We start from the raw sequence: 27,673 nt of genomic DNA, 5'->3' as shown, positions 1-27,673 counted from the left end.
GAGCACATATCTGGCTAGTTGATTAATAAGGCTATGAGCTCATTCTGTATGCAGTCTAATGTGGCTAGAGCATTGTTCAATTCAGTAGGGGCAATCACTGGATTCAAAAGAGATGACTTTCTATTTACTTACCTTGGGTGTCCAATATTTTACATAAGAAGGAGGAAAGACTACTACAATGATCTCACCAAGAAGGTCAAAGCCAAACTTCAGTCATGGAAAGGAAAGTTACTGTAATATGGAGGTAAGGCTACATTGATCTCAAGTGTGCTTCAAAGTATGCCTACTCACATCCTATTAGTGTTGGATCCTCCTAACAACATCTTGGAGCATTTGCACAAGACATTTGCTAGATTCTTTTGGAGTACTAAGGAAGAAGGAAGAAGTAGGCATTGGACCGAATGGCAGAACCTATGTCTACCTAAAGATGAAGGTGGATTAGGGTTTAGGTCATTGTTTATTGTCTCTAAAGTTTTGTTTGCTAAGCTATGGTGGAAGTTTAGGGCATCTAAATCGTTATGGTCCAATTTCAAGTGGAATAAATATTGCAAGAAGAGGTTACCTACTGTGATACAATTTAGAGAGAGGTCACATGTGTGGAGAAAAATGTTAGAGTCAAGGGAAAAAGTGAAGCATGAAATACTATGAAAGATGAATAGGGGTTCTACTAATGTGTAGCATGAGAACTGGACTGGACTAGCGCTTTGTATCATGTACTACCACTAGATTTTTACATCAATGAAGAGATTCAAGAAGTGGAAGAATTGAGGATTGAAGATGGCTAGAATGTTCAACTCTTGGAGCATACTTTTCCGGATGATATTGCTGAGCATATAAGGCATGGAGTGCACTTTGACGATAGTGATGAATTCCGGGACATACCTATGTGGATGCCAACTTCTTCAGGAAAATTTTCAGTGAGTAGTGCATGACAAATTTTGAGACATAAGTCTCCGACAAATGCTGAATATAAGTTATTGTGGACCAAAGCTTTTCTTTTCAAAATCACTTTCTTCCTATGGAGGCTATGGAAAAGGAAGATACCTACTGATGATTTATGGAGAAGGAATGGATATTTGATTGTATCTAAGTGTTGGTGTTTCTTGCAATCACAAGAGGAGACCTTGCAGCATCTATTTTTAACAAATACAACATCATCTAGGGTATGGATGACCTTTCTATAGGCAGCAGGTAAAGTTGAGAATTTGGTGCAGGTTCATCAAACTATAAGGACACGGTTGTATACACAATGTTGTGCAAAGCTCAAGACTTTATTTCAAGCAGTACCAACAGTGATCACATGGGAGCTTTTGAAGAGGAGGAACACTATGAAGAATGGAGGTCCGATGTCATGTAATAGGATGGTGCATGAAGTTAACAAAACATTACATTACCTAGTAAAGGTGAGGTGTCCATGGCTGCCAAATATCCCTTTACTTTGGCCAGATATGATCAGGTTCTTTCAAGGCTATAAGCCTTATGTTGTGACTAAAACAGTGACTTGGTAGTTTTCTTATGATGGTTGGTACAAATGTAATATAGATGGTACTTCTAGAGGTAATCCTGGACCTAGTGCCTTTGGCTTTTGTGTGAGAGATTGTAGTGGAGATTTAGTGTATGCAAAGGCAGCAGAGATAGGGAGACAACAATTATTGTGGTTGAGGCAAAGGCAATAGTTGAGGGGTTGGCTTATTGTGTTGAATATCAGTTTCATTCTCTCATCATGGAGATTGACTCATTTTTGATGAAAAGGATTATTGAAGGTAAATGGGATCCTCCTTGGTGCATAGGGGCAGATGTGAAGAGGATTAAGGAGATGAAGAATCACTTCAATGTGATCTTTCAGCATGTACTAAGGGAGGGCAATTCAGTGGAAGATTTTTTAGCTAACCTTGTGTTTTCTTTTGCAGGTACAATTTCATTTCATTTATTCTCTGAATTTCCAAGTGCAAGGAGGAGATTAATCAACCCTGACAAGGCCCAAATCTTTAATCTTAGGGTTAGGGTTACAAAGAGGCAGACACCTAATTGATGATAACTTTCAGCTCTTCACTACCTAATCTTGCTTATTGTACTTTATCTGATGTTGTCTATGTGTTGTTAGGTTTATTCCCAGTGGTATTAGCATGTTACCATGCTTATTCTAGGGGTGGTTTGACAGCATATGGAATTGATAGGGCAAGCAGGTAGTCTACACTATCAACCGTTAGATTACAAGGTGATATAAATAAAATACTGTTGAACTGGATCATTTTATGGTATTTAGTTGAGTGCAATGTTGCCTACTGGAGGTGTAGAGGTACATGGATTGTACACGACACCCTAGCTTATGTGTATCCTCTTATGCTCCATACTGGAACTCATGGTATGATCATGCATCTTCTGCATGCATGTTTTATCTTCATTGGTAGATGCATAATACTATACTATTGTCCAGTGGTATTATCATGGCAACATGCTCAATCTGGATGTCCTAGCTTTTGGACTTTGATTCGATTAGATTGCAGTGTTGAATGTAAGCACTACAAATATGAGCTTCATATACTGTAGAGGAAAAACACAAGATACACATGTTTCTGGGATTTCTGGATGGCTTCCATGCAATGGTGTGTTTGTTTGGAATCTAATTTTGCCTTGTCCATTGGCTTCTTGTCCTTTGGAAAGCATAATCTAGCACCTGATGAGATCATTAGAGGGGCTACTATGTGGTTACTACCCTTGGCGTATGGATTTACTTACACCATTCTTCTATGGTAGCTTACATTCCATTTTCATGTAATAGCTAGCTTAGTAGTGATGTTTACATCTTCTATTGTAATATCTAGTAGTAGAGTACATATTGTAGCTTTGCTTGGGCATCTTGTAACATTTGGATCCTTTTTGGCAGTATTATATATATATATATATATATATATATATACTCATTCTAGTGGTATATTTTCTAAAAAAAGAAAGAATAAAGCGCTGGATTATCTAGGCGATGTATAATATGGTAAATACAGAATTACCATATCGAAATTGAAATTTTTTGTATATGGAATTCGATATTTTGATACTTGGTTTAAGTTCTAAAATAATTTGGTATTAGGCATGGTGTTTGGTATTTTAAAAAATAATTCCAAAATACTGATACCGTACCGAAATATATATTAAGCTACACATTATTACATATTATTGATTAACATACTAAGTTACCCAATACTTTTCTTTGGCATTCATATTGAGGTTGACATTAAAACCCATGTAATTCTATAGAAAAATGGAGGAACACGGTAGGATGCAGATTTTGATTCTTCCTCTCTAGTTTGTCAAGTAGTTTAAGATAATATTTCAACAGTTTTAGGGTATTTCTTTGTCACGACCCAACTCCCACCGGAGCCGCGACAATGCCTAACACTACTTTCTGTGATGACCCGGCCGGTCGTCTTAAGAATTAATGCCCCGATCCCCTATTAACTGCTTTTTCCAAGTTTATTTCTGCTATTTTTGAATTTTCAGAATGTTTGGTTTTGAGTTTCGGAGAGTTTTGGGACACTTAGTCCCTAAATGAGAGCTTAAGTGTTGGAAAGTTGACCATAGTCGGAACAATGTGAAGACGGCCTCGGAATGGAAATCTGATGGTTCCATTAGCTCCGTTGGGTGATTTCGGATTTAGGAGCGTGTTCGGATTGTGTTTTGGAGGTCCGTAGCTAATTTAGGCTTGAAATGCTTAAAGTTGAATTTTTGAAGTTTTCGGTCCGATAGTGAGATTTTGATCCGAGTTTTAGAATGGAATTCCGGAAGTTGGAGTAAATTCGTAATGTTAAATGTGACGTGTGTGCAAAATTTCAGGTCATTTGGATGAGGTTTGATAGACTTTTTGATCGAAAGCGTATTTTGAGAATTTTGGAGTTCTTAGGCTTGAATCCATGGTTAATTCGAGGTTTCGATGTTGTTTTAGGTGTTTTATGGATTGGTACAAGTTTGAATAGTGGTTTGTGACTTGTTGGTGCCTTTGGTTGAGGTCCCGGAGGCCTCAGGATGAAGTCGGATGGTTGACGGAAAGATTTTGGAGTTAGAGTTGCAGCTTTAGCTGCTGGTTCTATCATAACCGCACCTGCGGTTTGGGGTTCCGCAGGTGCGGCACTGCAAAAGCGGCTCAGAGGCCACAAAAGCGAAATTGAGGGAGGTCAACAGTTTTCGCAGATGCGGGAGAATTTCCGCAGAAGCGGTACCGTATCTGCGACTTGGAGACGCAGGTGCGGAAATTGGCCTTTAAGTGAAAGTCGCAGATGCGACGAAGTCCTCGCAGAAGCAGGACCACAGATGCAGTCCCAGGGCCGCAAATGCGGAAATCGCTGGGCAGAGCATATAAATTCTTACCTTCGCGAAATTTAGCCATTTTTCATCTTTTCAAAATGGGAAGAAGCTCGGGGAGCACTTTTCAAGAGGGATTTTCAGAGGAGTTCATTGGGGTAAGGTCTTTGGTCCCTAAACTCGTTATTGGAGTGATTTTTATCAATTTAAGCATGAAAAATTAAGAAAAATCAGTGGTAATTGGGGGGGGGGGGTTAGGGCTTGTCTAATTGGAGACCTTTGAGTAATGATTTGAGGGACAAATTTTGAGGTCCGATTTTGGTACTTTTGATATGACTGAACTCTTGAGAGCATGAGATTTCTGGAAATATAAATTTTACCCAATTCTGAGACGTGGGCCCGAGGGGTGTTTTGGTCATTTTACCTAATTTCGCGTATTAGCTTAGAATTTAATTGTAGAATCAATTAGTTGAAGTGTTATTTACATTATGAAATTTAATTGAATATATTTAGGCCATTTGGAGTCGAGTACTCGTGGCAAGAACATGGTCTCGGATTGATTTTGAGCCGGTTCGAGGTAAATGGCTTGTCTAACCTTGTGTGAGGGACCTTCCCCTTAGGATTGGTATATTTGATAATTGAAATGCCTTGTACATGAGGTGACGAGTGCGTACTTGTGCTAATTGTTGGAAATCCGGTTTTCTTTAAGCAATTACTAGTATGTTTCCTTTTCTGTTTCTATTACCTGCACTATTAAGCGTGTTGTTAGCTTAGGAAAGCATGTCTAAGTGACTTAATTACTTTATTTGCTCAATCTGCCTTGCCTGAATTCTGTGCAACATGCTAGGCTAGAATCACTTGTTGCCTTAATATGGAATTTTGCCATTTCTGTATATTTTTCTGTTGCTGCTGTGTATTTATTTTGGGACTACGGATGTGGGCATCCCCTGCTCAGTTATATGGAACTAAGGGAATTCACCCGGTAGATTCTCCCAGTACTGGGTATTTATATTTGGGACTACAGAACGGGATTACAGTAGATCCCCGCGCATTGTGAGTTGGACTACGAGACGGGATTCCAAGAGATCCATTGGATATGCACATATGGGACTACAGGACGGTATCCTTGGAGATCCCCGATTGTTATTAGTGGTACTGAGCTGTATTTCCTTATCGTGTTTACCTTGCTTCGGTATAGTTGTTGTTGTCCTGTATATCCTGTGTTATTTTCACTGCTGTACTTATTTATACTGTTATGTTCTATATTGATAAACTTATATTTTTGTTTAACCTCAGTAGGGCCCTGACCTTCCTCGTCACTACCCAACCGAGGTTAGGCTTGGCACTTACTAAGTCCGTTGTGGTGTACTCATGCCCCTTATGCGCATGTTTTTCATGTACAGATCCAGGTACCGCTACTCAGGCCTACCATCCTTGAGGGAGGCGACTGCTCTAGAGACTTCGAGGTACATCTACCGCGTCTGCAGGCCGAGGAGTCCCTTTATATTCTAGCTGTTAAACATTGCCTTTCTATATTTTCTTTCTTGTTAGATATTCTGGAGTTAGACTGTTAGATATTCCAAAGGCTTGTATTTCCGTGAGTTTCTGGGTTTTGAAATCCGGTTTTCTTTAAGCAATTGCTAGTATGTTTCCTTTTCTTTTCTATTACCTGCACTATTAAGCTTATTGTTAGCTTAGGAAAGCATGTCTAAGTGACTTAATTACTTTATTTGCTCAATCTGCCTTACCTGAATTCTGTGCAGCATGCTAGGCTAGAATCATTTGTTGCCTTAATATGGAACTTTGCCATTTCTGTATATTTTCCTGTTGTTGCTGTGTATTTATTTTGGGACTACGGATGTGGGATTCCGGTAGATCCCCTGAACAGTTATATGGAACTACGGGAATGCACCTAGTAGATTCTCCCAGTACTGGGTATTTATATATGGGACTACGGAACGGGATTCTGGTAGATCCCCACAAACTATGAGTTGGACTACGGGACGGGATTCTGGGAGATCCATTGGATATGCACATATGGGACTACAGGACGGTATCCTAGGAGATCCCCGATTGTTATTATTGGTACTGAGATGTATTTCCTTTCCGTGTTTACCTTGCTTCGATATAGTTGTTGTTGTCCTATATATCCTGTGTTCGATATAGTTGTTGTTGTCCTATATATCCTGTGTTATTTTTACTGCTGTACTTATTTATACTGTTCTATTCTATATTGATAAACTTATATTTTTGTTTAACCTCAGTGGGGCCCTGACCTTCCTCGTCACTACCCAACCGAGGTTAGGCTTGCCACTTACTGAGTACCGCTGTGGTGTACTCATGCCCCTTCTGTGCATGTTTTTCATGTGCAGATCCAGGTACCGCTACTCAGGCCTACCATCCTTGAGGGAGGCGACTGCTCTAGAGACTTCGAGGTACATCTGCTGTGTATGTAGGCCGAGGAGTCCCTTTCTATTCTAGTTGTTAAACATTGCCTTTCTATATTTTCTTTCTTGTTAGATATTCTGGAATTAGACTGTTAGATATTCCAAAGACTTGTGTTTCCATGAGTTTTTGGGTTTTGGGATAGTGTACTTGGTTTTGAGAATGTTGTGTTGTAAATGCCGAGCGGCATGATAACTATCGTTTCCATTCAGTTATTATGGTTTTGATTATTTCTTCCACAAGTTTTGTTATGTTCCGCATTTGTTAGACTTACCTAGTCGCAAAGACTAGGTGCTGCCACGACAATTCACGGAGGACAAACTGGGGTCGTGACAAGTTGGTATCATAGCTCTAGGTTCATAGGAGTCATGGATCACAAGCCGGTTTATTAGAGTCTCGTTGATCGGTACGAAGACGTCTATACTTATCTACGAGAGGCTATGTAACTGTTAGGAAAATTCCACTTCATTTGATTTCCTTGTCTTATGATATTTTGACATCACAATTCTAAACTTCTATCTTCTATTCTCTCACAGATGGTGTGGACACGTGATACCCGAGATGATCAGGCACCTACGCTCCTTGCTGCAGCCGTCAGAGGCCGTGGCTGGGGTAGAGGCTGAGGATGCGCACGTGGTGCAGCCAGATCACCTGTGCGAGCTTCCGCCGAGGTACCACCAGCGATTCCAGCCAGAGTCCAGGCACCTGACATGCCCACTGTTACCACTACTCCAGCCCTTCAGGAGACTTTGGCACAGTTCATGAGCATGTACACCACTCTGGCTCAGGCAGGGTTGATTCCCCTTGCTGCAGCCACATCTCAGGCCGGGGGAGGAGCACAGACTCCCGCCGCCCGCAATCTTGAGTAGCGAATGCATGTTAGGAAGGTCCCTGAGATTATTCCTGTACTACCTGCAATGCCAGTTCATCTCGAGGACAGGGAAACGACTTCCATGGAGGAGCAGCTGAGGCTTGAGAGGTACAAGCCTCATGTATTCAGTGGTCTAGCATCGGAGGATGCTCTGGGATTTCTGGATGAGAGTTGCCGCATCCTTCGTACCATGGGTATACAAGCATCGAGCGGGGTTTCCTTCACTAGTTTCCAGCTTCGAGGATCCGCCTAGTGGTGGCGCACTTATGAGTTAGACAATTCAGATAAGGTTGCTTCACTGACTTGGACTCAGTTTTCAGATCTATTCCTGAAAAAGTATGTTCCTCAGAGCCTTAGGGATGCATGGCGCATAGCGTTTGAGCATTTGCGCCAGGGTACTATGACTGTCTCAGAGTATGCTGTCCGTTACACCAGTTTGGCTAGCCATGCACTAGCCTTGGTTTCTACTGTTCGCGAGAGGATTCGTCGATTTATTGAGGTCCTTATTCCCAACATCAGGTCTAGCATGTATCGCGAGTTGGAGATGGATATTTCTTATCAGCAGGTGGTGAGCATTGCTAGGAGGATTGAGGGTATGCATGCTAGGGAGAGAGAGGAGAGTGAGTCCAAGAGGTCTCGAGAGTCAGGCCATTTCTCTGGTGCCCGTGCCCCAGCAGCAGGTCGTCATGGTAGGGGTGATATGAGTCGCCCTGTTCATTCAGCTCTTTTGGTAGCCAGTGGTATTCCAGCTCCTCCTAGGCCTCAGGAGCCTTATTATGCACCACCAGTATCTAGCACGCCTCCCGTGCGGGGTGTTTTCAGAGGTCAGTCTAGTAGACCTGGTCCGAGCCAGTCACAGCCACCATATCCTCCCAGAGTTTTTTTTGAGTGTGGTGACACACGTCATATGGTGAGGGATTGCCCCAGACTTGGGAGGGGTGCACCTTCACAGACTTCTCAGCCACAGCGTGCCCCGCAGAGTTCTCAGGCTATGGTTACAACTCTAGTTGCTACCCCACCTGCTCAGCCAGCTAGAGGTGGAGGTCGGGGAGGTAGAGGTTGCCCTAGAGGGGAAGGCCAGGACAGATACTATGCCCTTCCTGCCTGTACCGAGGTTGTTGCCTCCGATTCTGTCATCACAAGTATTATACTGGTTTGTCACAGAGATGCATCAGTTCTATTCGATCTAGGCTCCACTTATTCTTATGTGTCTTCTTATTGCTCCACATTTGGGTGTATCTCGGGATTATTTGAGTTCCCCTATTTATGTTTCTACTCCTGTGGGAGATTCTCTTGTTGTGGATCGCGTTTATCGGTCGTGTTTGGTTTCTCTTATTGGTTTTGAAACTAGAGCCGACCTATTGTTACTCAGCATGGTAGATTTTGACATTATCTTGGGCATGGACTAGTTGTCGCCCCATTATGCTATTATTGATTGTCACACCAAAACCGTGACGCTGGCTATGCTAGGTGTACCGCGTGTTGAGTGGAGGGGTACTTTAGATCACACTCCTAGTAGAGTTATTTCTTTTCTTAAAGCTCAGTGTATGGTTGAGAAGGGGTGCGACGTGTATTTAGCTTATGTGAGAGATGTCAGTATTGATACCTCTTCAGTTGATTCAGTCCTAGTAGTACGGGATTTTCCCGATGTGTTTCTAGCTGATCTTCTAGGCATGCCGCCTGATAGAGATATTGATTTTGGCATTGATCTGTTGCCGGGCACTCAGCCCATTTCTATTCCTCCGTATCGTATGGCTCCTCCTGAGTTGAAGGATCAGTTACAGGAATTGCTTGATAAGGGTTTTATTCGGCCTAGTGTATCACCTTGGGGTGCTCCCATCTTGTTTGTGAAGAAAAAGGATGGTTTTATACGTATATGTATTGATTATCGCCAGTTGAACAAAGTTACAGTTAAGAACTGTTATCCTTTGCCTCGTATTGATGATCTATTTGACCAGCTTCAGGGCGCATGGGTGTTTTCTAAGATTGACTTGCGCTTAGGTTACCATCAGTTGAAGATTCGGGAGCCAGATATCCCAAAGACTGCTTTCAGGACTCGGTATGGTCATTACGAGTTCCTTGTTATATCATTTGGGTTGACCAATGCCCTAGCAACTTTTATGCATTTGATGCACAGTGTGTTCCGGCCGTATCTTGACTTGTTCGTCATTGTCTTTATTGATGATATTCTAGTGTATTCCCAGAGTCGGGAAGATCATGAGCAACACCTATGGACTGTGCTTTACACTCTAAGAGAGAAGAAGTTATATAGTAAGTTCTCGAAATGTGAGTTTTGGTTGGATTCAGTGGCATTCTTAGGCCACATGGTATCGAGTGAGGGTATTCAGGTGGATCCGAAGAAGATAGAGGCCATGCAGAGTTGGGCCAGACCATCCTCAGCTACAGAGATACGTAGCTTCCTTGGCTTGGCGGGTTACTACCGTCGTTTTGTGGAGGGGTTTTCATCGATTGCAGCCTCTATGACCAGCTTGACCCAGAAGGGTGCTCCGTTTCAGTGGACAGAGGAGTGTGAGGCGAGCTTTCAGAAGCTCAAGACAGCTTTGACTACCACCCCAGTTTTGATATTGCATACAAGTTTGGGGTCTTATACGGTCTATTATGATGCCTAGAGGGTTGGCCTCAGAGCGGTGTTGATGCAGGACGGTATGGTGATTGCCTACGTGTCCAGACAGTTGAAAATACATGAGAAAAACTACCCTGTTCACGACCTTGAGTTAGCTATCATTGTTCATGCCCTAAAAATTTGGCGTCATTACTTATATGGTGTGCCTTGTGAGATTTATACTGACCATCGGAGCTTGCAGCACCTGTTCAAGCAAGAGGACCTAAATTTGCGCCAGAGGAGGTGGTTAGAGTTGTTGAAGGACTATGACATCACTATTATGTATCACACGGGCAAGACCAATATGGTGGTCGATGCTTTGAGTCGCGGGGCAGAGAGTTTGGGGAGTTTGGCTTATTTACCAGCATCTGAGAGGCCTATGGCGATGGATATTCAGGCGTAAGCTAGCCAGTTTGTGAGATTGGATCTTTTAGAGCCCAGTCGGGTTCTAGCTTGCGTGGTTTCTCGGTCTTCCTTATTTGATCGTATCAGGGAGCGATAGTATGATGACCCTCATTTGCTTGTCCTCAAGGACAAGGTTCAGCACGTTGATGCCAGAGATGTGACTATTGGTGATGATGGGGTATTGAGGATGCAAGGTCGGATTTGTGTACCCAATGTTGATGGACTTCGAGAGTTGATTCTAGAGGAGGCTCATAGCTTGCGGTATTCCATTCATCCGGGTGCCGCGTAGATGTATCAGGATTTGAGGCAGCACCACTGGTGGAGGCGGATGATGAAAGATAGTTGGGTTTGTAGCTCGGTGCCTCAACTGTCAGCAGGTGAAGTATGAGCACCAAAGGCTGGTTGGATTGCTTCAACAAATAGAGATTCCGGAGTGGAAGTGGGAGCGAATCACCATGGACTTTGTAGTTGGGCTCCCACGGACTTTGACAAGTTTGATGCTATTTGGGTGATTGTAGATCGGCTGACCAAGTCCGCTCATTTCATTCCTGTGTGTACTACTTATTCTTCGGAGCGGTTGGCGGATATTTATATCCGGGAGATTGTTCGTCTGCATGGTATTCCAGTGTCTATCATATCTGATAGAGTACTCAGTTCACATCACGGTTCTGGAGGGCCGTTTAGCATGTGTTGGGTACTCGGGTGGAGTTGAGTACAACATTTCACCCTTAGACGGACGGACAGTCCGAGCGCACTATTCAGATTCTTGAGGATATGCTCCATGCGTGTGATTGAGTTTGGAGGGTCTTGGGATCAGTTCTTGCCATTGGCGGAGTTTGCTTACAACAACAACTATCAGTCCAGCATTCAGATGGCACCGAATGAGGCTTTATATGAGGATTTATATGGGAGACGGTGTAGATCCACGGTGGGTTGGTTTGAGCCGGGTGAGGCTAGACTATTGGGCATAGAGTTTGTTCAGGATGCTTTGGAGAAGGTCAAGGTGATTTAGGATAGACTCCATACAGCCCAGTCCAGACAGAAGACCTATGCGAACCAGAAGGTTCGTGATGTTTCCTATATGGTTGGAGAGCGGGTTCTACTTTGGGTTTCGCCTATGAAGGGCGTTATGAGATTTGGGAAGAAAGGGAAGTTGAGTTTGAGGTTTATTGGTCCTTTTGAGATATTGATGTGTGTTGGGAGGTTGCTTATGAGCTTGCTTTACCTCCCAGCTTGGCAGGAGTTCATTCGGTATTTCATGTTTCAATGCTCCGGAGGTATCACAGTGACCCGTCATACGTGTTGGACTTCAATTCAGTCCAGTTGGACAAGGATTTATCTTATATTGAGGAGCCAGTGGCAATATTGGACATGCATGGTAGAAAGCTGAGGTCAAAGAACATTGTATCGGTAAAGGTTCAATGGCGAGGTCAGCCGGTCAAGGAGGCAACTTGGGAGACCGAGCAGGATATGCACAGCCGTTACCCTCATCTTTTCACTACTTCAGGTATGTCTTTATGCTTGTTCGAGGACGAACGAATGTTTAAGTGTAGGAGGATGTGACGACCCGGCCGATCGTCTTAAGAATTAATGCCCCGATCCCCTATTAACTATTTTTTCCAAGTTTATTTCTGCTATTTTTGATTTACCGGAATGTTCAGTTTCAAGTTTCGGAGAGTTTTGGGACACTTAGTCCCTAAATGAGAGCTTAGGTGTTGGAAAGTTGACCGTAGTCGGAACAATGTGAAGATGGCCTCGGAATGGAAATCTGATAGTTCTGTTAGCTCCGTTGGGTGATTTCGGGTTTAGGAGCGTGTTCGGATTGTGTTTTGGAGGTCCGTAGCTAATTTAGGTTTGAAATGTTGAAAGTTGAATTTTTTAAGTTTCCTGTCCGATAGTGAGATTTTGATCCGAGGGTCAGAATGGAATTCCGGAAGTTGGAGTAGCTTCGTAGTGTTGAATGTGACCTGTGCGCAAAATTTCAGGTCATGACGAGGTTTGATAGACTTTTTAATCGAAAGCGTATTTTGAGAATTTTGAAGTTCTTAGGCTTGAATCCATGGTTAATTCGAGGTTTCGATGTTGTTTTAGGTGTTTAAGGATTGGTAAGAGTTTGGATAGTGGTTTGTGACTTGTTGGTGCCTTTGGTTGAGGTCCCGTAGGCCTCAGGATGAATTTGGATGGTTGACAGAAAGAATTACTGACTATTTATTTTTAGCTCATCACTGCTTTCAGCCCAAGGTTAGGTTTGTTACTTATTGCGTACATGGGGTTGGTTGTACTCATACTATACTTTACACATCGTGAGCAGATTAAGGTACTTCCAGACGCGGTTATTAATAGAGTTATGTTGGCACCAGCTTTTGGGAGACTACGAGGTAGCTGATATGTCACCCGCAGACCTTGAAGTCCACTTTCATTTATTTATGTTATTATTGTTCTATTGTTGAGATAGTTGTATTGAGGATTTTGGACTTGTATTATGATATTCAGTAGTGCTCATATGCTCGTTGACACCACATATTTGGGATGGTCATAGTAGTATTACCGTTGTTTACTCAGATATTTCATGATATTTTCACTGTTGAGATTATTAAGTTCAGCTTTATTGAGTTCATTGTTGTTTTGAAACTGTGTGCTTTCCTAGAAAGTGTCACGACTACAGTTCGCCCTCCGTGAACTGTCGTGATAGCACCTAGTCTCTACGACTAGGTAAGCCTGACAAATGCGGAACATAACGAAACTTGCGGAAGAAATAATCAAAACCAAAATAACTGAATGCAAACGATAGTTATAATGCCGCTCGGCATATACAACACAACATTCTCAAAACCAAGTACACTATCCCAAAACCCGGAAACTCACGGAAACACAAGTCTTTGAAATATCTAATACTCTAACTCCAGAATATCTAACAAGAAAGAAAATACAAAAAGGAAATGTTTAACAGCTAGAATAGAAAGGGACTCCTCGGCCTGCGGACGCGGCAGATGTACCTCGAAGTCTCTAGAGCAGTCACCTCCCTAAAGGATGGTAGGCCTGAGTAGTGGTACCTGGATGTACACATGAAAAACATGCGCAGAAGGGGCATGAGTACACCACAGCGGTACTCAATAAGTGTCAAGCCTAACCTCGGTTGGGTAGTGACGAGGAAGGTCAAGGCCCTACTAAGGTTAAACAAAAATATAAGTTTATCAGTATAGAATAAAACAGTATAAATAAGTACAACAGTGAAAATAACACAGGATATACATGACAGCAACAACTATACCGAAGCAAGGTAAACACGGAAAAGAAATACAGCTCAGCACCAATAATAACAATCGTGGATCTCCCAGGATACCGTCTTGTAGTCCCATATGTGCATATAAAATGGATCTCCCGGAATCCTGTCCCATAGTCCAACTCATAGTGCGCGAGGATCTACCGGAATCCCGTTCCGTAGTCCCAAATGTAAATACCCAGTACTAAGGGAATCTCCCGGGTGCATTCCTGTAGTTCCATATAACTGTGCAGGGGGATCTATCGGAATCCCACATCTGTAGTCCCAAAATAAACAGATAAGAGGGAGCTACCGGAATCCCACATCCGTAGTCCCAAAATAAATACACAGCAGCAACAGAAAAATATACAGAAATGGCAAAATTTCATAATAAGGCAACAAGTAATTCTAGCCTAGCATGCTGCACAGAATTCAGGTAAGGCAGATTGAGAAAATAAAGCAATTAAGTCACTTAGACATGCTTTCCTAAGCTAACAATAGGCTTAATAGTGCAGGTAATAGAAACAGAAAAGGAAACATACTAGTAATTGCTCAAAGAAAATCGGATTTCCAACAATTAGCAAAAGTACGCACTCGTCACCTTACTACAAGTCATTTCAATTACCAAATATATCAATCCAAAGGGGAAGGTCCCCCACACAAGGTTAGACAAGCCACTTACCTCGAACCGGCTCAAAATCAACCCGAGACCACGTTCTTGCCACGAGTACTCGACTCCAAATGGCCCAAATCTATTCAATTAAATTTCATAATGTAAATAACACTTCAAGTAAATAATTCTACAATTAAATTCTAAGCTAATATGCGAAATTGGGTAAAATGACCAAAACACCCCTCGGGCTCATGACTCGAAAGGTAAAATTTATACTTCAAGAAACCTCGCGCTCTCACAAGTTCATTCATATCAAAAGTACCAAAATCGGACATCAATTTGTCCCTCAAATCATTACTCAAAGGTCTCCAATTAGACAAGCCCTAACCCCCCCCCCCCATTACCACTGATTTTCCTTAATTTTTCATGCTTAAATTGACATATATCAATCCAATAACGAGTTTAGGGACCAAAGACTTACCCCAATGAACTTCTCTGAAAATCCCTCTTGAAAAGTGCTCCCCAAGCTTCTTCCCGTTTTGAAAAGATGAAAAATGGCTAAATTTCGCGAAGACAAGAATTTATATGTTCTGCCTAGTGATTTACGCATTTGCGGCTCTGGGACAGCATCTGTGGTCCAGCTTCTGCGAGGGCTTCATTGCATCTGCAACTTTCACTTAAAGGCCAATTTCCGCACCTACGGTCTCCAACTCGCAGATGCGGTACCGCTTCTGTGGAAATTCTCCCGCTTCTGCGGAAATTCTGCCACATCTGCGAAAATTGCTGACCTCCCTCAATTTTGCTTCTGTGGCCTCTGAGCCGCTTCTTTGGCGGCGCAACTGCGGAACCCCAAACCGCAGGTGCGGTTATGATAGAACTAGCAGCTGAAGCTGCAACTCTAACTCGGGATATAAAAGAAGCAATATAAGTAAAACAACTCAATGGTATCATGTTCAGCTCGTTCACATTATAGGAATTTAAACATGTTTTTCAAGTAAAATAGTTAGAGCTCAACACAGATAAGATATTTCATTTACTAAATAGCATGAGGAAACTACATCTTTATGCCTACATGTCAAATATACATGTCATTTAAATATCATCACAGTAAAACCATCAAGAATAACCACACTCAACATGCTCACGGTGTCTGGCACAAGTCCCCTCACCATCACACATAACTACACTCAACACTGTACTGGTTCCTGATATAAATGCCCCTCACCATAGCACGTATAAATCATTATGCCTGCGTTTACTGTAATATTAGACTCCGGAGTGGCAGATCCTGGTCCAAGCGCTAACCAATGTCACATAGCCTTATAGTGGGGCCTGGTGCATGTGTCGCCCCAATCAGTACTTCTTAGCCCAATATAGGCATGGTGTACACATTACCTCAAATCAATACCAAAGTGGATCTTTGGACCAAGCTCAATCATCAACCACTTAAGTCTCAGTTAATTACACATCACAATACTCAATGCAACAGTGTTACACAAATCGGTATCAACATGTAAGGACTCAAATAAGAAAGCATTTAGATGGGGATATAATACACGGATATAACATCATAACTGAGAGTATGTGTACAATTAAGGAAAATCACTCAGAAACAACAAGAATAGCCCTATCTTGTCTCAATCAAATAAGCACATAGCCTAGATATGATTTCTAATATGAATCATAACTCAATTAATCATACAGGTTTAGAAAAATATGGATATAACGAGGCATGATAGCAAAATAAGTCCCATAATAGTCTAAAAACCACCCGGTTCATGAATACCCGGGGCACGCACACATGCCATTACCCACAACACATCTCAAATTATCATAGTTCTCCGGGATAAATACTCTCAATTCCAAGTTTAGTTATGTTACTTACCTCAAAATGCAGGAATCAATACTCTAAAAAGACCTTTCCACGCGAATCGATCTCCGATCGACTCGAATCTAATCAAAACAACTTAATATCATCAATAAAAACCATCAAAACCAATTCCAAATGATAAAACTAAGATCTTGAATCAAATATGCAAAGTCAACCTCGGGACCGCACCTCAGAACCCTACAAAACTCACAAATTCCAAACATACGAGTCCCAATATATGTGTTTCATCCAAATCCAACCTCGAATCGACCCTCAAACCACCAATTTACACTCTCCAAAACCGTAGTAAAAAATCCCCAAATTTCACCTTAAATTCACATTAACTAGGTGTAATAATCTATAGGTAATGTTTATCTATCATCAAATTGAATAAACTTCACTTACTTCTTCAATTGCAGTAAAATGTATCCCATAAAGGGCCTCCAACCGAGCTCCATAACCCTAAATAATGAAAAATGACCAAATCCTTCGAAATATAAAGTCCGCCAGTGATTCTGCATATGCGGTCACTCGACCGCATCTGCGGCTCTGCTTCTGTGGAAAGAATGACGCATCTACGATTTATCCCAATCCTTAGGAATTTTGCTTTTGCGGCCAACTCCATACATTTGTGCTTGTGCATCTGCGGCCATGCCTCACAGATGCGACCACGCACCTACGCAGGGCTTCTGCACCTGTAATCTTCCCTGAATCCAGCCTAGTCCGATTTTAAGACCCTCTTGCCTACACCTGCGGACAAGCATCTGCGACTAGTCCTTGGCAAGTGTGAATGCACCAGACTTGGCAACTCTTCAGCCATGCAACACAATTCCAAAGCAAGCTGAAACCAATCCATAACACACCCGAAGCCCCCCGGTACCTCGTCCAACCATACCAACCAATCCCAAAATATAGCACGAACCTAGTCACAACCGCAAATCACATAAAAAACATCAAAATAATGAATCGCATCATGATTCAAGCCTAAGGAACTAATAAACTTCCAATTTCCAGAACTCATGACGAATCTCATCAAACCAAACCTGAATGACCTCAAATTTTGCATGCAAGTCCCAAATGACACAACAATCCTATTCCAACTCTCAAAAATAAAATCCAAACCTGATATCAATAAAGTCAACTAACGATCAAACCTATCAATCTGCACAACCTTTAATTTTCCAACTTTCGGCAAAAAGTACCAAACCAACGTACAAATGTCCAAATCCCAACCCGGACATATGGATAAGTCCAAAATCACCGTACGAAGCTATTGGAACCATAAAACCTCCATTATGGAATCTTCTACACAAAAGTCAAACTCTGGTCAACTCTTACAATTTAAGTTTCCAACCTTGAGACTGTGTATCCGAATTCACTCTTAATCTTCCCTGAAACCAAACCAACTACCCCGATAAGCCACATAACCACAAATACACATAAGTAAAGCATCAAACATGGGAAACGAGGCTAAAATACTCAAAACTACTGACTGAGTCATTACATTATCTCCTTCTTAAACAGATATTTTCCCTCGAATGGGTCTAGAATCATACATGGAGTCTTAAAAAAGGTGAGGATATTTCCTTCACATCTCCTGCTCGGTCTCCCAAGTATCCTCCTTGACCGGCTGACTTCTCTAGTGAACCTTCACTGATGCTATATTCTTTGACCTCAAATTTCGAACCTGCCAATCCAAAATGGCCACCGGCTCCACATCATAAGTCAAATCCCATTAAACTGCACCATGCTGAAGTTCAAAATATGTTCCAGATCACTATAATACTTTCGGAGCATAGAAACATGAAACACTAGGTGAACTCCCGATAGACTAGGTGGAAAGGCAAGTCTGTAGGCCACCTCTCCAACTCTCTCAAGCACCTCTAACGGGCAACATACCTAAGGCTCAACTTTCCCTTCTTTCCAAACCTCTTCACACCCTTCATAGGCAAAACTCTGAGTAGAACCTTCTCACCTACCATATGTGCACTATCACGAGCCTTCTTGTTTGTATAACTCTTCTTCATGGACTACGTTGTACGAAGTCGTTCCTGAAACAACTTCACCTTTTCGAAAACATCACTGACCAAATTAGCACCCAACAACCTATCCTCCCCGGGCTCAAACCAGCTCAAACCAACCAACCGTAGAACGACGTCGCCTCCTGTATAATTCCTTATAATGAGACATTTGGATACTCGATTGATAGTTATTGTTGTAAGCGAACTCTACTAATGGAAGGAACTGATCCCATGAAACCCCAAAATCAATAACACGTGCATGTAGCATGTCCTCCAAAATTTGGATAGTGCGCTTGGTCTACCTATCCGTTTGGGGATAAAATGTTGTACTCGGCTCAATCTACGTGCCCAACTCTCACTGCACTACCCCTAAAAAATGCAGCTTAAACTAAGTTCCTCGATACGAGATAATAGACACGGCCACACCATGAAGGCGAACAATCTCACGAATGTAAATCTGAGCCATTTGCTTTGTAGAGTAGGTAGTCATAACTGGAATGAAGTGTGCATACTTGGTCAGTCTGTCCACAGTGACCCACACTACATCAAATCCCCTCAAGGTCCATGGAAGTTCAACTATGAAATACATCATGATATGCTCCCACTTCCACTCCAGAATATCAAGCCTCTAAAGCAAACCACCAGATATCTAATGCTCATACTTCACCTGCTGACAGTTCAAACACCAAGCAACATACTCAACAATGTCTTTCTTTATCCTCCGCCACCAATAGTGCTGTCTTAAATACTAATACATCTTTGTGGCACCCGAATGAATGGAATACCACAAACTATGGGCCTCCTCAGGAATCAACTAATGCAACCCATTGACATTCGGAACACAGAACCGACCCTGTAGTCTCAATACCCCATCATCTCCAATATTCTCCTCCTTGGCATCATTATGCTACACCATGTCCTTAAAGAAAAAAAAATGAGGATCATCATACTTGTCACACCTCCTTTTACACCTAAACACTTTGATGCGCTAAAATAAAGAAAAATGTGAAACCATGCAAGCACTGGACTCTAAAATATCCAACCTCACAAACCGGTTGGCTAATGCCTAAACATCCAATGCTAATGGTCTCTCCCCAACTGGAATATAAGCAAGACTCCCCATGCTCTCAGCCTTCCTACTCAACGATTAGTGTCACGACCCAAAATTCCAACCCATCATGATGGAGCCTAACACATCGGATAGACAAGCTGAAACATAACAATAAAGAACCAGAACAATGGAACTTATACAAATAACATTAGTCTGGAATCACAATATAACTAAATACTACTACTACAAGGTAAATCACCTAGAAACTGGTAACTATAGAGTCATGATCTCTACAACAAAATACAATTCTAAAACTAAACAGTAATACCATCTGAACTGATACAATAATACATAAGAAAAGACAAGTCAAAACTGCGGCCAAGAATGCAGCTTTACCTCTCCTTTCGAAGCTAGTCCAATAAGCAAATCTACTGCTGATAACTGGCCCCCACACCTGGATTTGTACATTTAAGTGCAGAGTGTAGTATGCGTACAACCAACCCAATGTACTCAATAAATATCATAACTAACCTCGGCGAGGTAAAAGAAGCAAGAATTATAAATGATGCCTGCTATAACTTGTACAGTTTCATAAATCCAACAAGTACATAATAGTAATGTGATAAAATATAAGGTACTAAAAGGACTATCTCTGTGTGTGTGTGAAAAATTACTCATAATGTCTGTTCAGTCAATGGTACAGCATATACGATGATATAGAGATAAATCAGATAATGACTCATGGAAATTTCAAGTAAAGATGAAATGAAATTCCAACAAATAATACTGGCCTGGCATTCCTCAACCTTTCCATATCCATACCAAATCACTGATCTGTTTCCTCAATAACCGTGTGTGCACCATCAAGAGAGAAACATGAGAGGGTGATCCTAGGGGGATGAACCCTCTCCACACGCTGCATGGATAACTCATGTGCTGCACGAACAACTCACATGCTAATAATATTAACGTACGAACAACTTATGCGCTCCACTTTAATGACCTGACTAGTCATTTTGCTTTATAGATCCTCGTTTTCCTATTTAAGACTTCTCGTATGTTCTTTTACTATTTTATGATCTGCGGGGATAGTGGGTTTGCCTTTGAAAGGGTTTAAGTTGAATAAGGATTTGAAGGTTCTAATAGAGTTGTATGATGATTTTGTACTTGGGAGAAAGTTCAGATTGAGTTTCGGGTGGGGCGAGAGCATTTCGGCGCTTATTGTTGAAAGTTTGCATTTTGAAGGTTTTAGAATTTTTTATGTTTGACCTAAAGTGGAATTTGGTGTTATCAGTGTTTATTCGGGATTTCAAACCTTGGAATAGATTTGTACTATGATTTATGACTTGTGCATATAATTTGGTGTCATTCTGAGTTGTCTAAGTATGTTTTGACGTGTTCGAAGTTGGGTAAAATGAGTTTGAAGCTTAGAAGTTGATTAATGAGGTCTTGAGGTGCGCTTCTTGATTTTGGTATTGTTTTATGTGTTTCGAGGCTTCGAGTAAGTTCGCAATATGTTTATGGACTTTTTGGCGCATTTGGACGAGGTCCTAGGTGGCTCAGGTGTGTTACGGACCACCCGAAGCATGTTTGAACTAGGCTGAAAACTGCCGGTGTGCTGGTGACTTGGTGTTGTTTGCGATCGCAAAAATGGTCCCACGATCGCGAAGAAGGGATTTGGATAGGCGGCTGATTGCCCTTCACGAACGAGAAGAAGGGTTTGCGATCCTGAAGGTGTACCTAGAAGTTGCTTGCAAATGCGGAGGCCTAACCATGATTACGAAGAGAAAATGGAGTAGCTAGGCAAGGAGGCCTTTAGTGTTACACTCCATGTTTTCGTACGTGAAAGCGCGCCATAAGTAAATTGACAAAAGCCCGGGAATGAGATTATTTTTCAGGTTATAAACATATATGCTATTTAAAACAAGTGATAAGTAAATTTGTGAAGGTGAGAGGGTAAACGGATTGAAGAAATGAGTTTCGTCGAAGTTTGACAATTCGGGATAAAATATGGTCCGAGCTATAATATTCGGTATTTATGGACTAGTGCCATACAAGGTACCATATGACCATGACAGTATGATGTATAAATTGCGTTAAAAATGAGTATTATTTTAAGTAATTTGAGATAATTCTTAATTATGTAGGTAATTGATTAATTATTGGTTTAATGGGAGATTAAGCATGCAATTAAGGATTTGCGGATAATTAATAGGTGGGGACAAATTCCCCCATGTGGCAACAAAGTAGCTTTGGCTAAAAATGACTCTTATGTCATGTACTTGGCGTCACAACTAGAAGATCTTTTGGCCAAGTCATCCTAAAGTTGGGACCACCCTTTTTAATAAAAACTCCAATATAGTCATCAGAATACATATGTTCCATTTGCAAGTCTAAGGGAATTTCAATTCTAGGCAATTGGAGTTTACACATTTAAAGATCTTCTTACTTCATAAAGAGAGATGCATATTCATGTTAACGTGAGAATTTTCATCTTCAACAATTCAACAAAATCTCATAAGCATCTTCAATAATTCAAACGAGAATTCTTAGCATCTTAGTAACGTGAAATTTTGCAATTCTAAAGGAGTACGGTGCAATCTTTTTCGATAATATCTTACGGATTTTCCCCTAATTTGATCCGCCGTTACGTGTTGTCGCAATCAACGGGTGTATAAGGGATTGTCAAGAGAATCGGTTGAGGTATGCTAAGGCTATCCCTTCTTACCTTTTGGCATGATTCATGCGGTATAAACTAAACGAGCAAATGCACAACTTCCATAAATGACTCTATTCATAGAAATGATAGAGATGCATATGTTCTTGATTCTCTATGTGTCATATTATTCTATCATTTGTTCGTGGGTGTCAGAAAATACATAAGTTGATAAAGTTTATTTCATGAAATTAATAAAAGGCATAATAGTCTTATGACACTCCAAAAGATTTTATCGACGTAGTGCCTTTATTTATATTGACCCATGACCAGATGGCGTTATATATGCATATATATATGTATATTATATGTATATGGGATATGGAAAAAGTTTACAGCGTTATATACACACCACCACCAGATCAGCTAGTATACGTTGATAATTTTAGCCACAGTGGCCGAAATGATATGATGAGATGCCCTCAGAGGCTTGATGATATTATGAACACATGTAACTATGCACGACATGACATTCATACGCATATGCATGGCACTATAGGCACTACATGATTTACAAAATTATCCAGACTTATACATCGAGTCTTTTACTCCATGTTTCCCTCATGTCTACTGTCTATTATTTACTGATTTTCATTCCTTACACACTCGGTACATTATTTGTATTGGCTTCCCTTTTGCCTAGGGACGCTGCATTTCATGCCCGCAGATCCCAATAGACAGGTTGATAGTCCTCCAAGTAGTCTATCAGCTCAGCGGAAGATGTTGGTACGCTCCATTTGTCCAAAGTTGCTTGTTTGGTCAATATGATTTAGACGTGTATTATTTGGTATGGTGGGACCCTGTCCCTATCTTTATGATAAGTATGTACTCTTAGAGGCTTGTAGACAGATGTCATGTATACGGATACTTGTATGACCTTGTCAGCCTATATGTTAAGTTTATAATGGATTGCATTGGCCTTATAGGCCCGTATGTCACAAGTATGAGTTTCTATATAAGGTTGGGTCATTCTATATCGGGTATTCCCTCATGTTTACTCAGGTTATCTCATGACACCCCTTTTGGCCCATTTACCTATGATGATGTAATAAGAAAGATATGTTACGTTGGTACTCGGTTGAGTGAGGTACTGGGTGCCCGTCGCGGCCCATCTATTTGGGTCGTGATAAAAGTGGTATCAGAGTAGTTCTGTCCTAGGGAGTCTGCAAGCGATGTCTAGTAGAGTCTTGTTTATGGGTTTGTTGTGCACCATAATTATAAGCAGGAGGCTACAGGGCATTTAGGACTGTCACCCTTTCTTCTTACACTAGATCGTGTGGTAGAGCTTAATTGTAAGAACTCAATTTCCTAACTCTATCTTATTCATAATACGACGATGCCTACATCCAAAAATACGGTTGGTAAGAGATATAGCTGTGGAATAATTGAGTCAGATGAACTCGATTTTTGCATCATGCTTATGATGGATAAATATGAGGTATTCAGCAGATCATGTGGGTAATAAGACATGTGTGTTTCTTTATAAGGATACCTAAGGCAAGAATGTCTATCCACTCTTAAGGTAAAAAGGAATAAGAGAATCAGAAGGTAGACACAAGTTTCAACAAGTAAAAGAAGCAAGGTAAAGAAGGGTACGAGGTACCCAGTTAACGAAGATTAACAATATCTACAATTCAAGCAGAGAAATATAAGCATTTTGAGATACCTTCAATTGTAACAGAGCTGTGTACAATTAGTCACACCCATCTCAATTATGCTCCATCGGAGCCAACAAATATAGTTTAAGGAAAAGACGGGATATCTGGATCCGGCTGGGGTTAGAGTAACCCAAAATGGTGAATGTATTGTTTGTGTTAGTTTACATTGAATGATATTGTAAATGTGCTAACAAAATCTCCTTGTGAGACACCCAGATGGTGCACTCTAAAATAGTACAACTAGATTTGAGTACTACAAAGATAGGCACTAGAAGCCTTGAAGGGATAAATATTACCTAAGTGTGGCTCTCGTCCCTAGTGCAAGAATGTTAAGCAACCCGAAGAGCCAGTAGATGGAGCAAGGGGAGATAAAAGCAAAAGAACATCTTGTTAAATTTTTCAGAATAAAGTGATAGATAGAAATGTTAGCAGGGAAATAAGAAGAGAGATAATGAAGCATTATGAGTAAAATGTGATACATGGATGACAATGGCAGATAAAAAAATGACAGTATTATAGAGTGTATAGTCAAGTAAAGGAAGAGACGAGAGGTGACAGGCCTTGAGACAACAAGAGACTATAGGCCATAAAGTCGTATCCTCATTTCAAGAAATAAGTTCGTGACGCTAATGTGATTACCAAAAGGAAAAATTAGATCTCAGAGTAATAGAAATCAGTATGGACTGGTGAACAAGATAAACTAAACATAAATTAGGGACTGAGTGATTTGATAAGAGTCGGCATCATGAGAATTTCAGAGATTGCGTTCTAGATATAATAGAATGGACGACAGAAGAATAACCTTTAAAGGTCATTCAGGAAGACGCTTCCCCAAAGCAAGCAATGCGAGTAAAGTTAAGCTTAAGGGACTGTGTGTGCCAGTCACACTAAGTGTCACCCTCGTGAGTAAGGGATTTCATTATCCTTTGTATAGAAGGATTACCGCAAGGCAAGTAAGGATCATCAATAATGTGAAAAGACGACAAAGATAAAGAGGTAAAACATCTATAGGTAGATCATCGTAGCTCTAAATCTTAGTATTTCCCTAAAGGAAGGAATATGGAGTAATGTGGTATGAAGTCAGAACTAAGTGGTTTAATCATGGAATGGTAAAGGAAGAATACGGTAAAAAAACCAAAAAAGGGATGAGATTGCAATTATTCAAATCCTACAGATATTCTACGATTCCAGAACATTATGCAAGCATGACGTCAAGGAAAGGAAGTAAGGGTTCCTATCCGGAATGTTATTGATAAATAAGGAGCCAATGTTAGAGGTAAGTTAAGACAAAGGAAATAATCTAAGAAAGATTACGCAGAATATTGATATGAGAATTGCCCAATGAGTAGTTAGCAGTCGATTCAGGAAGAGCCTAGTCGTGGCTAGACAAGAGGTTATAGAAAAATTAGCAGATCATGAAAGATAAACATAGTGAACCCCAACATGGGGAATTCAATCTCGCATATATGACATCGGGACTCTTGAGAAATATTCAGATAGGAGTTGGGGTAGTTAAAGGTATCGTATGGATTTTATGGAAAGAAAAGAGAGTGCCACTCGGAAGACAGTCAAAATATCAAGTTCAAAAGCAACCCTACAAGCACAAGGGCGTGGAGGTAAGTAACCACAGATAATTATAGGCGAGGAAGGACATCAAAATTTCGTCGAGTATACGATGTAATAAGCTCGCAGCTTTATAAGAGTCAGAGGGTCCTCGTTAAGTACGACAACGAAAGACTAGCAGAGGAAATAAGGAAAAAGGCTTCAACCTAAGCATAGTAACTTGAAGAAGAAATGATCTTGTAATAACAGTCTCACTACTACATTGTATGCACTCCATAAGAAAGTGGCACCTATCATGGCTAATGAATAGGAAGAAGAAAAATCAAAAGGTGATATTCAAGATCATATGGGTTGTATAGACACTAAGGTAATGCTAAGTATGTATACAACAAGGGGGCAGAAAGACCAGGAAAAGCAATAGCTTACATTTAAAGAAATTTGAGAAGGGACGAAAGGAATTACTCGATCAATGATCCTGAGTTAGTTACGTTATGAACGTACTTAAGATTTCGGAGTATTATGCAGCATATATGTTGACAATCATACAAGCAGTAGAGGACTCTGATATAAGTTAAAAGAAAGAATTGAGTCTGGGTCATATATAAAGGATTGAATAATTACAAGATTATATCATGGATATTCCATAATGCCCTTGAAAGGTTAAAGTAATAACTATTACCATGAGCCGCATAACGGAAGATAGCTTAAGCCTACATAAAGGTTGATCAAAAGGAAGGGGAAACTAAAGAGTTACATCAACCAAGTAAATCAGGAGTCTGATTATTGGACCCAGAAAATTTTAGAAACCATGATTGAGAACATTACAGGATCACCCATAATATTAGAAGTACAAGAGATAACACAACAACCAAATTCTATGACGGCTCTATGATCAAGCCAGTTAGAAAAGTAACAGCCTCATAAGAAGTCAGTATAAAGCTCCCACCGGATTGTGTATGCACCAGAGGTACAAGTATTATAATAAAGCTTCAAGTTGTGGATGTGAATTATAGCTATGTCAAAGGGAGGTCACGAAAGAGATAGAAGATGCGATACACGATTTTAACGTAAGTACAAAAAAGGTGAACAATGTACGAGATTCTCAAATACAGAAGGTTGTGGATAGTCCATACTTTGGATAGAAGGCTAAAAGCACGAGAATTCAGTGTCTAGGAATGATAGCAGCATCATCAGTGGCATTTCTTCTAGCCTATGGTTTCTAGGTATCGAGAGGCCTAGTCATGAGAATAAAGAAGAGTTAGAGACAATATGATGTCTTTCTTGATGTTCCAGAATAACATAAGGAAATCAATGGTGCAAGCAAGTTGAAGGAAGGTTGCAAGTAGTATAAATACATATGTGTAGGTTGCAATCTAAAGTATGGTAAAGCGGCAAGGTTTTAGGAAGACAGGAGTAAGGATAAGAAAGGGCGAGTAAAAAGTTGACGAGAATGGATACGTCCTCAAGATTAAGTTCATGAAACCAAGAGAGTTGATGGTATCTCTAAGTTATAGAAAGCTCATTATATCCTGAATGAACCCAAAGGAGTTACTCATCATAAATAGCATTTAGAAGAGCTGAAATGTTGCCCTGATAGTAGAATAAGGGTATAATTGTGAAAGATAAAGGATGCCATTTGGGCCTTCGATTGAGTAATGATTAGAAGAAGAAAATATCAAAAGAAGAGAAGGGATGCTATGAAATACGATTATGGAAGTATCGCACCCAAGTGAATCAGGAAAATCACTTCTAATGCTCCTTGATGCGACGTGAACCCTAGAGACAGTGTTACATAAAAGGTTAAGCTATTAGCGGTAGATTATACATCAATATCGAGGTAAATCAACAACGGATGGATAAAAGTATTAAAGTATGAGGTGAGATTAGGCCATCATTCTTAAGATGAACATTAATGAAGAAATATTAAAGGACTTAGACTTATACATATATGATAAGCAGCATAAGAGTAACCTGGAGTTTGGTAACAGACCTCAGTAAAGGTAAATCAAAATAAGATTTATGGTAAAGTATGACCTACCTAGATGCAGTAAAGTCATACAGATAGATAATCGGGTCTATGAAAAAAGATATAACAATAGTCGTAAGTTCGACAAAGTGCCGAGCAGAGAATTTCAGTACACCTATAGATGCCCAACGGGACATCTTGTTAAGTTTTGTATATATTTCCAAAATGAGGCCTAGAGATTGGCTAAAAACTGAAGGGAAGAGTCGCACATGCGCACATGCAAGGAAAAAAGTCATACAGGCTACATGACTAA

General features: G+C 40.8%; 1 long non-coding RNA gene across 2 annotated transcripts in view; it reads right to left on the bottom strand.

Moving 5' to 3' along the window:
• Window positions 1-27,673, bottom strand: part of LOC138884244 (uncharacterized) — a 64,042-nt gene that overhangs the window by 4,899 nt on the left and 31,470 nt on the right. For both annotated transcript variants that reach the window (XR_011404422.1, XR_011404423.1), the window contains exons 3-4: window positions 19,854-19,911; window positions 14,585-14,654 (exon numbers count right to left, since the gene is read on the bottom strand). This is a non-coding gene — a long non-coding RNA (uncharacterized lncRNA). The remainder of the gene's footprint in view (window positions 1-14,584; window positions 14,655-19,853; window positions 19,912-27,673) is intronic.

The sequence above is a fragment of the Nicotiana sylvestris genome, chromosome 12, assembly GCF_000393655.2.
Source record: "Nicotiana sylvestris chromosome 12, ASM39365v2, whole genome shotgun sequence".
NCBI lineage: Eukaryota > Viridiplantae > Streptophyta > Magnoliopsida > Solanales > Solanaceae > Nicotiana > Nicotiana sylvestris.
This window is presented reverse-complemented; position numbering and strand designations above follow the sequence as displayed.